This window comes from Nicotiana sylvestris, chromosome 8 (assembly GCF_000393655.2).
Source record: "Nicotiana sylvestris chromosome 8, ASM39365v2, whole genome shotgun sequence".
NCBI classification, from domain to species: domain Eukaryota; kingdom Viridiplantae; phylum Streptophyta; class Magnoliopsida; order Solanales; family Solanaceae; genus Nicotiana; species Nicotiana sylvestris.
In genome coordinates, this window is record NC_091064.1 from 113,834,779 (window position 1) to 113,844,763 (window position 9,985).

Sequence of the window (9,985 nt, forward strand, 5' to 3'; positions counted from 1 at the left end):
TCGAATCCAGAATGGTTTTGGTAAGGTTTGAGACACTTAGTCTCTAAAGTTGGCCTTTGAGTTGGAAAGTCAACCGGAAGTTGACTTGTGAGAATTCGATCTCGGAATTTGGTTTTTATGATTTGGATAGCCTTGGAGGTGATTTGGGACTTAATAGCATGATGGAATGTGTTTTGGAGGTCCGGGGTAGATTTAGGCTTTAATTGGCGAAATTGGAATTTTGGCGTTTTCGGTTGATAGGTGAGATTTTAATATAGGGGTCAGAATGGAATTCCCGAAGTTGGAGTAGGTTTGGTGTGTCATTTGTGACGTGTGTGCAAAATTTCAAGTCATTCGGACAAGGTTTGATGGACTTTTTTATCACGAGTGAAATTCGAAAGTTTTTGGAACCTTAGGCTTGAATCTAATGTTATTTGGTTGATTTAATGTTATTTAAGGTGTTTCGAAGATTGTTATAAGTTTACATAGTGATATATGACTTGTCTGTACTTTTGGTTTGGGGTCCCGGGAGCCTCGGGGTGATTTCGTATGGTTGACGGAAAGTTGGAGTTGGAAAGTTGCAGCTGAAAGCTGCTGAAGTTTATCATAAGCGCACATGCGGTTTGGGGACCGCAGGTGCGAGCTCGCAGAAGCACCCTGAGATTGCAGATGTGGGAAAGGACATAGGGGCTTGAACCACAGTAGCGGTTGTTCAAGCGCACCTGCGACATAGGTGCGGGATTTCTGATCGCAGGTGCGGTCTTGGGCACTTAAGTGATTTTCGCAGATGGTCCAGGTGCGAGATTGTGACCGCAGAAGCGGTTTAGTTGGGGCAGAACATATAAACTATGGACTTCGCGATTTTCATCCTTTCTTCATGATTTATAAGTCGATTTTGGAGCTTTTGGGGAGATTTTGAAGAGGGAATTCAAGGGAACTTCGTTGAGGTAAGATTGTTGAACCTAAAACTCGTTTCTATTGTGTTATTTCACTTATTAGGCTTGAAATCTATGGAAATTGGTGGTTAAAAATTAGAGAAATAGGGCTTGAAGTTGGAGACCTTTGATTAGGGATTTGAGGGGTCATTTGTGGTCGAATTTTGATGTATTTAATATGTATGAACTCATGAGAGTGTAAGGCTTCCAGTTTTGTGATTTTTATCGAAATTCGAGACATGGGCCCGAGGGTCGGGTTTGGCCAATTTCGTGATTTATTGATGTAAATTGGTTATTTTCGAGTGGGCTTTGTTCCTTTAGCATATTTTGATGGTATAAATCTATTTTTGGTTAGATTTGGAGCATCCGGAGGCCGAGTCGAGAGGCAAAGGAATCGCGGGCTAGAGTTTGGACCAGATAGAGGAAAGTAATAATTGTAAACGTTGTCCTGAGTGTATGAAACCCCGAATTTCACATCGTTGTGCTACTTTGAGGTGACGTACACGCTAGATGACGAGCGTGGGGTTGTGCACCGTTGGAGATTGTGACTTAGTCCGTCCCGTATGACTGTTTAACCGTGTAATTGATTGAAAACTGTTTGCTATCATAGTGTTTTGGAAAGTATTATCATGTTTTGGGATGAATGCCATATTTGGGCCTCGTGCCAACTGTTTTGGACCCTTAGGGATTTTTACTACTATTTCTCACTGTTTTGACTTCATATTTGTACTCAGTCATGTTGTATTCTACCATTTTCATAACTTAGCCATATTTACTCCGTTTTGATATTTAAATGATATTTTTGGGTTGAGCATCATGTTATTATTGCCTGAGTGGCTTGAGAGATTTCTGACTGAGCGAGGCCGAGGACCGGTGTGGTGAGGATATTATAGGATCGGACAGCACGCCGCAGTAGTGTTGTACTGGTTCTTGATTATGAGGTCGAGGACCAGTTGATTATGCCATGAGATGGCTTGATATAGCGCTTGGGTTGTAGGAGCCCCTCCAGAGTCTGCACACCCCCAGTGAGCACGGGTACCCAGTGCGAGATGTGATATTTCTCGAGGGGCTGTTGTTGTTTCATGTTATAGCCCAAGGGGATGATACGAGTTATTATGAAGTAGCCCGAGGGGCTGGTTTTGTTGGTGTTTTGCCCGAGGGGCTTATTTATGTTACTACCCTTTTCTCACTGTTTTCATCACTCGTTTGAACTACTGAAAGATGTTTTAAAAAGGTTTTTACTGAACTGATATATTTTTATGAGTTTTCGCTATTTTACTGCATTATTCTGGATTTATGCTATTTTGTTGGAGCATTATGCTGTGTTTTATGTGTTTTCTTACTGCTCAGCTGCTTTTACTTTTATAACTTACTGATTTGGCGTACTCACATTACTCCCTGCACCCTATGTGCAGATTCAGGAGTCTCGGGTCACGCTAGCGAGTGTTGATTGTCTTCCAACAGGCTTTCTCGAAGTTGACTAGGTAGCTGCTTGGCGTCTGCAACCTAGTGCTTCTCCTTCCCATATTTATTTCGCTTTGTAATAGCTTATTATCAGACTATGTTGTCTTTTTCATAATTCTAGATGAGTCGTAGATACTCATGACTGGTGACACCCCAATGTCGGGCTATGTTTGTTTCTGCACAGTTCTATTCTACTATATATATTTTGGGATTTTTAGCTTATTAATGACTTTAAATGATTTATTATTACTGTTTAATTGATTTGGGGGTTTATGTCGGCTGGACTTGTTTCACGATAGGCACCATCACGGCCGGGTCCGCTTTAGGATCGTGACAAGTTGGTATCAGAACCTAGGTTACATAGGTATCACGAGTCATGAGCACGTTTAGTAGAGTCTCACGGATCAGTACGGAGATGTCTGTATTTATCCTTGGGAGGCTGCATAACCTTTAGGAAAACATCATATTCTTGAATTCTTGTCATGCGAATCTGTTGATCCAAGTACTAAATTTTTGTTATTCTATTCTCTCACAGATGGTAAGGACACGTGCTACCGGTCAGGATGGACGACCACCAGTACCACCATCTGGGACCACCAGAGGCCGAGGATGCAGTCGAGGCTATGGTATGGTCAGGGGTGTAGCCCGCACAGCAGCCATGGCAGCACCTGCAGATTAACCAGCCACCCCAGTTCATGATCAGGTCCCAGTTATGGACGCTCCAGCAGCACCAGCTCAGGCACCAGCTGTGCCCATTGTGATTTTGGGTCTTTAAGAGGCCCTAGCCTAGATTCTATTAGTATGCACTGGCCTAGCTCAGGCGGTCTCAGTTACTACAGTCGTAGCTACTTCTCAGGCCGGGGGAGGCACTCAGACTCCCGCCGCTCGCACACTTGAGCAGGTCATGCAGGGACTTCAGATATTGGGGGCACCTCCAGCCCAGCCGGTTGTAGTTGCTCAGGACTATGTAGCTCCTGTGATGCTAGAGGATGAGCAGCACAGATTGGAGAGATTTTGTAGACTTCAAACCTCCGACTTTCAGCGGTACAGAGGGCGAGGATGCCCAGGATTTCTTGGACAAGTGTCAGAGGATTCTTCGTAAAGTGGTTATTCTAGAGACCAGCGGGGTAGAATTTACTACTTTTCAATTTTTTGGAGCTGCCTTAACTTGGTGGGAGGTTTACAAGAGGCTTAGGCTTGTTGGTGCAGCGCCCCTTACCTGGTAGCATTTCTCCGTTCTCTTTTAGAGAAGTATGTACCACAGTCTCGTAGAGAGGAGCTGTGCAGGCAGTTCGAGCAGTTGCGTAAGGGAGATATGAATGTGACACAGTATGAGATGAGGTTATCGGAGTTAGCTCGTCATGCTATTTCGTTGGTTCCTATGGATAGAGAGAGGATCAGGAGGTCCGTTGATGGCCTCACATATCAGCTTCGGATTCTTATGACTAGGGAGAGGATGTCTGATGCTAATTTTGAGGAGGTTGTTGACATTTCTCGAAAGATTGAGTCAGTTCGTCGCCACGAGCGAGATGAGAGGGAGGCGAAGAGACCTCGGGGATCTGGTAGTTATAGTGGTGCTCCTTCGAGAGGTCAGTTTCTGCACGGTAGAGGCCATCAATTCAGGTATGCTCAGTCAGCTCACCTAGGTTATCGTGGAGCGTTATGGGGTCATGGTTCTCATAGTTCTCATCAGGGCCATTCATCACTCAATGCCCTTCCCGCCCAGAGTTCATCCTGTGCTCCATCGGTTCAGGCCTCTTCTATGCCAGGTGCATCTGCTAGTCATTTCGGTGCTAGGAGGTCCCTTCAGTCCCCGTCTCTAGCACCAGGGGTTGTTATGAGTGTGGAGAGTTGGGTCACATGTGGAGGCAGTGTGCTCGTCGTCTCGGGGGTTCATATCAACAGAGGAGCCAGCCATCGACTTCAGCATCAGTTACTTCACCACCCACCCACCCACCCAGCTAGGGGTAGAGGACAGTCAGCTAGGGGTCGCCCCAAAGGGGGAGGTCGATCAGGTGTTGGTCAGGCCCATTTCTATGCACTCCCAGCTAGACCCGATGTTATTGCTTCAGATGTTGTGATTACAGGTATTGTTTCAGTCTGCCACTGAGATGCCTCTGTGTTATTTGATCCTGGTTCCACTTTTTCATATGTGTCATCATATTTTGCTCGTTATTTGGATATTCCCCGTGAGTCTCTTGTTTCATTTGTTTGTGTGTCTTCTCCGCTGGGCGATACTATTGTTGTGGACCGTGTAGACCTGTCGTGTATGGTGACTATTGGGGGTCTGGAGACCCGAGCGAACCTGTTATTGCTTTGTATGGTGGACTTTGATGTGATATTGGGCATGGATTGGATATCTCCGTGTCGTGCTATTTTTGACTGTCATGCTAAGATAGTAACGTTGGCTATGCCGGGTGTGCCACGGATTGAGTGGCAAGGTTCAACTGATTTTGTTCCCAGTAGGGTAATCTCGTTTTTGAAGGACCAATGGATGGTTGGGAAGGAGTGTCTTTCATACTTAGCCTTTGTAAGGGATGTCAGTGCAGAGACTCCTAGAATTGATTATGTTCCTGTTGTGAGGGATTTTCCTAATGTGTTTCCTGTAGACCTATCGGGCATGTCACCGGATAGGGATATTGATTTTGATATTGATCTGGTGTTGGGCACTCAACCCATTTCTATTCCACCATATCGTATGGCACCAGCAGAGTTGAAGGAGCAACTTTAGGAACTCCTTGATAAGGGGTTTATTCGGCCTAGTGTGTCACCTTGGGGAGCGCATGTTCTATTTATGAAGAAGAAGGATGGCACGATGAGGATGTGCATCGATTACATGAAGTTGAAAGAAGTAACAACCAAGAACAAGTATCCTTTTCCTCGTATCGATGATTTATTTGACCAGCTTCAGGGAGCGAGAGTGTTCTCCAAGATTGATCTCCGTTCAGGTTATCACCAGTTGAAGATCAAGGACTCAGATATTCTTAAGAAAGCCTTCAGGACCAGATATGGTCATTATGAGTTCCTTGTTATGTCTTTCGGACTAACCAATGCCCGAGCAGCGTTCATGCATTTGATGAACAGCGTGTTTCGGCCTTATCTTGACTCGTTCGTGATTGTTTTCATTGATGATATTTTGGTGTACTCGCATGGTCAGGAGGAGCACGCGGAGCATTTGAGAGTTGTGTTCTAGAGGTTGAGGGAAGAGAAGTTTTATGCAAAGTTCTCCAAATGTGAGTTTTGGCTCAATTTAGTGGCTTTCTTGGGGCACGTGGTGTCCAGCAAGGGTATTCAGGTTGATCTAAAGAAGATAGAGGCGGTTCAGAATTGGCCCAGATCGTCCTCAGCCATGGAGATTCGCAACTTTCTTGGTTTGGCAGGTTATTACCGTCGGTTTGTGTAGGGATTTTCATCTATAGCATCACCCTTGACCATGTTGACTCAAAAGGTTGCTCCTTTCATGTGTTTGGATGAGTATGAGGCGAGCTTTCAGAAGCTCAAGACTTCTTTGACCACAGCTCCAGTATTTATTTTGCCATCAACTTCAGGTTCATATATAGCGTATTATGATGCTTTGAGAGTTGGTATTGGGTGTGTGTTGATGCAGGAGGGTAGAGTTATTGCTTATGCTTCTCGTCAGTTGAAGCCCCTTGAGAAGAACTACCATGTTCATGATCTAGAGTTGGTTGCCATTGTTCATGCATTGAAGATTTGGAGACATTATTTGTATGGTGTGTCTTGTGAGGTGTTTACTGACCATCCTAGCATCAAGCACTTGTTCAAATAGAAGGATCTCAATTTGAGGCAACGGAGATGGTTGGAGCTGCTAAAGGATTATGATATTACTATCTTGTACCATCCGAGGAAGGCCAATGTAGTGGCCGACGCTTTGACCCGGAAGGCGGTGACTATGGCAGTCTTGCATTTATTCCTGTTGGGGAGAGACATCTTGCAGTTGATGTTGAGGCCTTGGCCCATCGGTTCATGAGGTTGGATATTTCGGAGCCCAATCGGGTATTGGCTTGGGTGATTTCTCAGTCTTCCTTATTTGATCGCATTAGAGAGCGCCAGTATGATGATCCTCATTTGCTTGTCGTTACGGACAGAGTTTAGCATGATGATGCTCGAGATGTGACTATTGGTGACGATGGGGTGTTGAGGATGCAGGGGCGGATATGTTGCCCAATGTAGATGAACTTCGGGAGTTGATTCTAGAGGAGGCCCATAGCTCGCAGTATTCCATTCATCCGGGTGCCACGAAGATGTATCAGGATATAAGATAGAATTATTGTTGGAGGAGAATGAAGAAGGACATTGTAGGATTTGTAGCTCGGTGTCTCAATTGTCTGCAGGTGAAATATGAGCATCAGAGATCGGGTGGCTTGCTTCAGCAGATGGATATTCTAGAGTAGAAGTGGGAGCGGATCACTATGGATTTTGTTGTTGGACTTCTATGGACTTTGAAGAAATTTCATGTTATTTGGATAATTGAGGATTGGCTGACCAAGTCCACGCACTTCATTCCTGTGTGTACTACCTATTCTTCAGAGCGGTTGGTAGGGATCTATATCCGAGAGATTGTTCATTTGCATGGTGTCCCGATTTCTATCATATCAGATAGAGGTACTCAGTTTACTTCGCAGTTTTGGAGAGCCGTGCAAAGAGAGTTGGGTACTCAGGTCGAGTTGAGCACAGCCTTTCACCCTCAGACGGACGGGCAGTCCGAGCACACTATTCAGATATTGGAGGACATGTTGTGCTCTTGTGTCATTTATTTTGGAGGGTCATGGGATCCGTTTCCACCGCTCGCAGAGTTTGCTTAAAACAACAGTTATCAATCGAGTATTCAGATGGCTCCATATGAGGCTTTGTGTGGGAGGCGGTGTAGATTTCCAGTTAGTTGGTTTGAGCCGGGTGAGGCTAGGCTATTGGGTACAGACTTTGTGCAAGATGCTTTAGACAAGGTGAAGGTGATTCAGGAGAGGCTTCGTACAGTGCAGTTGAGACAAAAGAGTTATGCTGACAAGAAGGTTCGGGATGTGTCCTACATGGTAGGTGAGAAGGTTCTATTGAAGGTTTCACCCATGAAGGGTGTTATGAGATTTGGGAAGAAGGGTAAATTGATTCCTCGGTTCATTGGGCCTTTTGAGGTGCTTCGGAGGATTGGAGAGGTGGCTTATGAGCTTGCTTTGCCACCCAGCTTATCGAATGTGCATCCGTTATTTCATGTTTCTATGCTCCGGAAGTATATTGGTGATCTGTCTCATGTTTTGGATTTCAGCATGGTTCAGTTAGATAATGATTTGACTTATGATGTAGAGCTAGTAGCTATTTTGGAGCGTCAGGTTCGAAAGTTCAGGTCAAAGGATATAGCTTCAGTTAAAGTGCAGTGGAGAGGTCGGCCCATGGAGGAGGCTACATGGGAGACCGAGCGGGAGATGTGGAGAAGATATCCTCACCTCTTTGAGACTTCAGGTATATTTCTTAACCCGTTCGAGGACGAACGCTTGTTTAAGAGGGGGAGGATTTAATGACTCGGCTGGTCATTTCATGAATTACCGCTCTGTTTTCCCCTATTTTTGCTTCTTATTGATTTTTTTCTGTGTTATATGGTATCAAGTTAGTCGGTTCGAATCCGGAATGGTTTTGGTAAGGCAAGACACTTAGTCTCTAAAGTTGGACTTTGAGATGGAAAGTCAACCAGAAGTTGACTTTTGAGGATTCGATCATGGAATTTGGTTTTTATGTTTCGGATAGCTTTAGTAGGTGATTTGTGACTTAGGAGCGTGATCGGAATGTGTTTTGGAGGTCCAGGGTAGATTTAAGCTTGAATTGGCGAAATTGAAATTTTGGTGTTTTCTGGTTGATAGGTGAGATTTTGATATATGGGTCAGAATGGAATTCCGGAAGTTGGAGTAGGTTCGGTGTGTCATTTGTGACGTGTGTGTAAAATTTCAGGCCATTCGGACGAGGTTTGGTGGACTTTTTTATCAAAAGCGGAATTCGGAAGTTTTTGGAACCTTAGGCTTGAATCTGATGTTATTTGGTTGATTCGGTGTTGTTTTAGGTGTTTTGAAGATTGGTATAAGTTTAAATAGTGGTATATGACTTGTTCGTGCTTTTGGTTGGGGTACCCGGGGCTTCGGGGTGATTTCGGATGGTTGACGGAAAGTTGGAGTTGGAAAGTTGCAGTTGAAAGCTGCTAAAGTCTATCATAACCGCACCTGCAGCTTGGGTACTACAGGTGCGGGATCGCAGAAATGCCCTAAGGGTCGCAGATGCAGGAAAGGACATGGAGGTTGGAACCGCAGGAGCAGTTGTTCGAGCGCACCTGCGATAGCGCAGGTGTGGGATTTCTTATCGCAGGTGTGGTCTTGGGCACTTAAGTGATTTGCGCAGATGCGCACCTGGGACCGTAGGAAAGGGTTCGCAGGTGCAAGATTGTGACCGTAGAAGCGGTTTAGCTGGGGCAGAACATATAAATTATGGACTTCGCGATTTTCAGCCTTTCTTCACCATTTCTAAGTCGATTTTAGAGCTTTTTGGGAGATTTTGAAGAGGGAATTCAAGGGAACTTCGTTGAGGTAAGATTGTTGAACCTAAAACTTGTTTGTATGGTGTTATTTCACTGTTTAGGCTTGAAATTTATGGAAATTGATGGTTAAAAATTGGAGAACTAGGGCTTGAAGTTGGAGACCTTTGATTAGGGATTTGAGGGGTCATTTGTGGTCGAATTTTGATGTATTTGATATGTATGAACTCGTAAGAGTGTAAGGATTCAAGTTTTGTGACTTTTATCAGAATCCGAGACGTGGGCCCGGGGGTTGGGTTTGGCCAATTTCAGGATTTGTTGATGTAAATTGGTTATTTTCGAGTGGGCTTTGTACCCTTGATGGTATAAATTTGTTTTTGGTTAGATTTGGAGCATCCGGAGGCCGAGTCGAGAGGCAAAGGCATCACGGGCTAGAGTTAGGACCAGATACAGGTAAGTAATGATTGTAAATGTCGTCCTGAGGGTATGAAACCCTGGATTTCACATCGTTGTGCTACTTTGAGGTGACATACATGCTAGTTGACGAGCGTGGGGTCGTGCACTATTGGAGATTGTGGCTTAGTCCGCCCCGTATGAATGTTTAACTGCATAATTGATTGAAAACTGTTTGCTATCATTGTGTATTGGAAAGTATTATCATGTTTTGGGTTCAATGCCATATTTGGGCCTCGTGCCAATTGTTTTGGACCCTTCGGGGATTTTTACTACTATTTATCACTGTTTTGACTTCATATTTGTACTCAGTCATGTTGTATTGTACCGTTTTCATAACTCAGCCATATTTAATTTGTTTTGATATTTAAATGATATTTTCTGGCTAAGCATCATGTTATTGTTGCCCGAGTGGCTTGAGAGATTTCTCACTGAGCGAGGCCGGCGAACGGTGTTGTGAAGATATTATGGGATCGGGTTGCGCACCGCAGTAGTGTTGTACTTATTCTAGATTATGAGGACGACGACCAGTTAATTATGCCACGAGATGGCTTGATATAGTGCTTGGGCTATAGGAGCCCCTTCGGAGTCTGCACACACCTAGTGAGCGCAGGTACCCAGT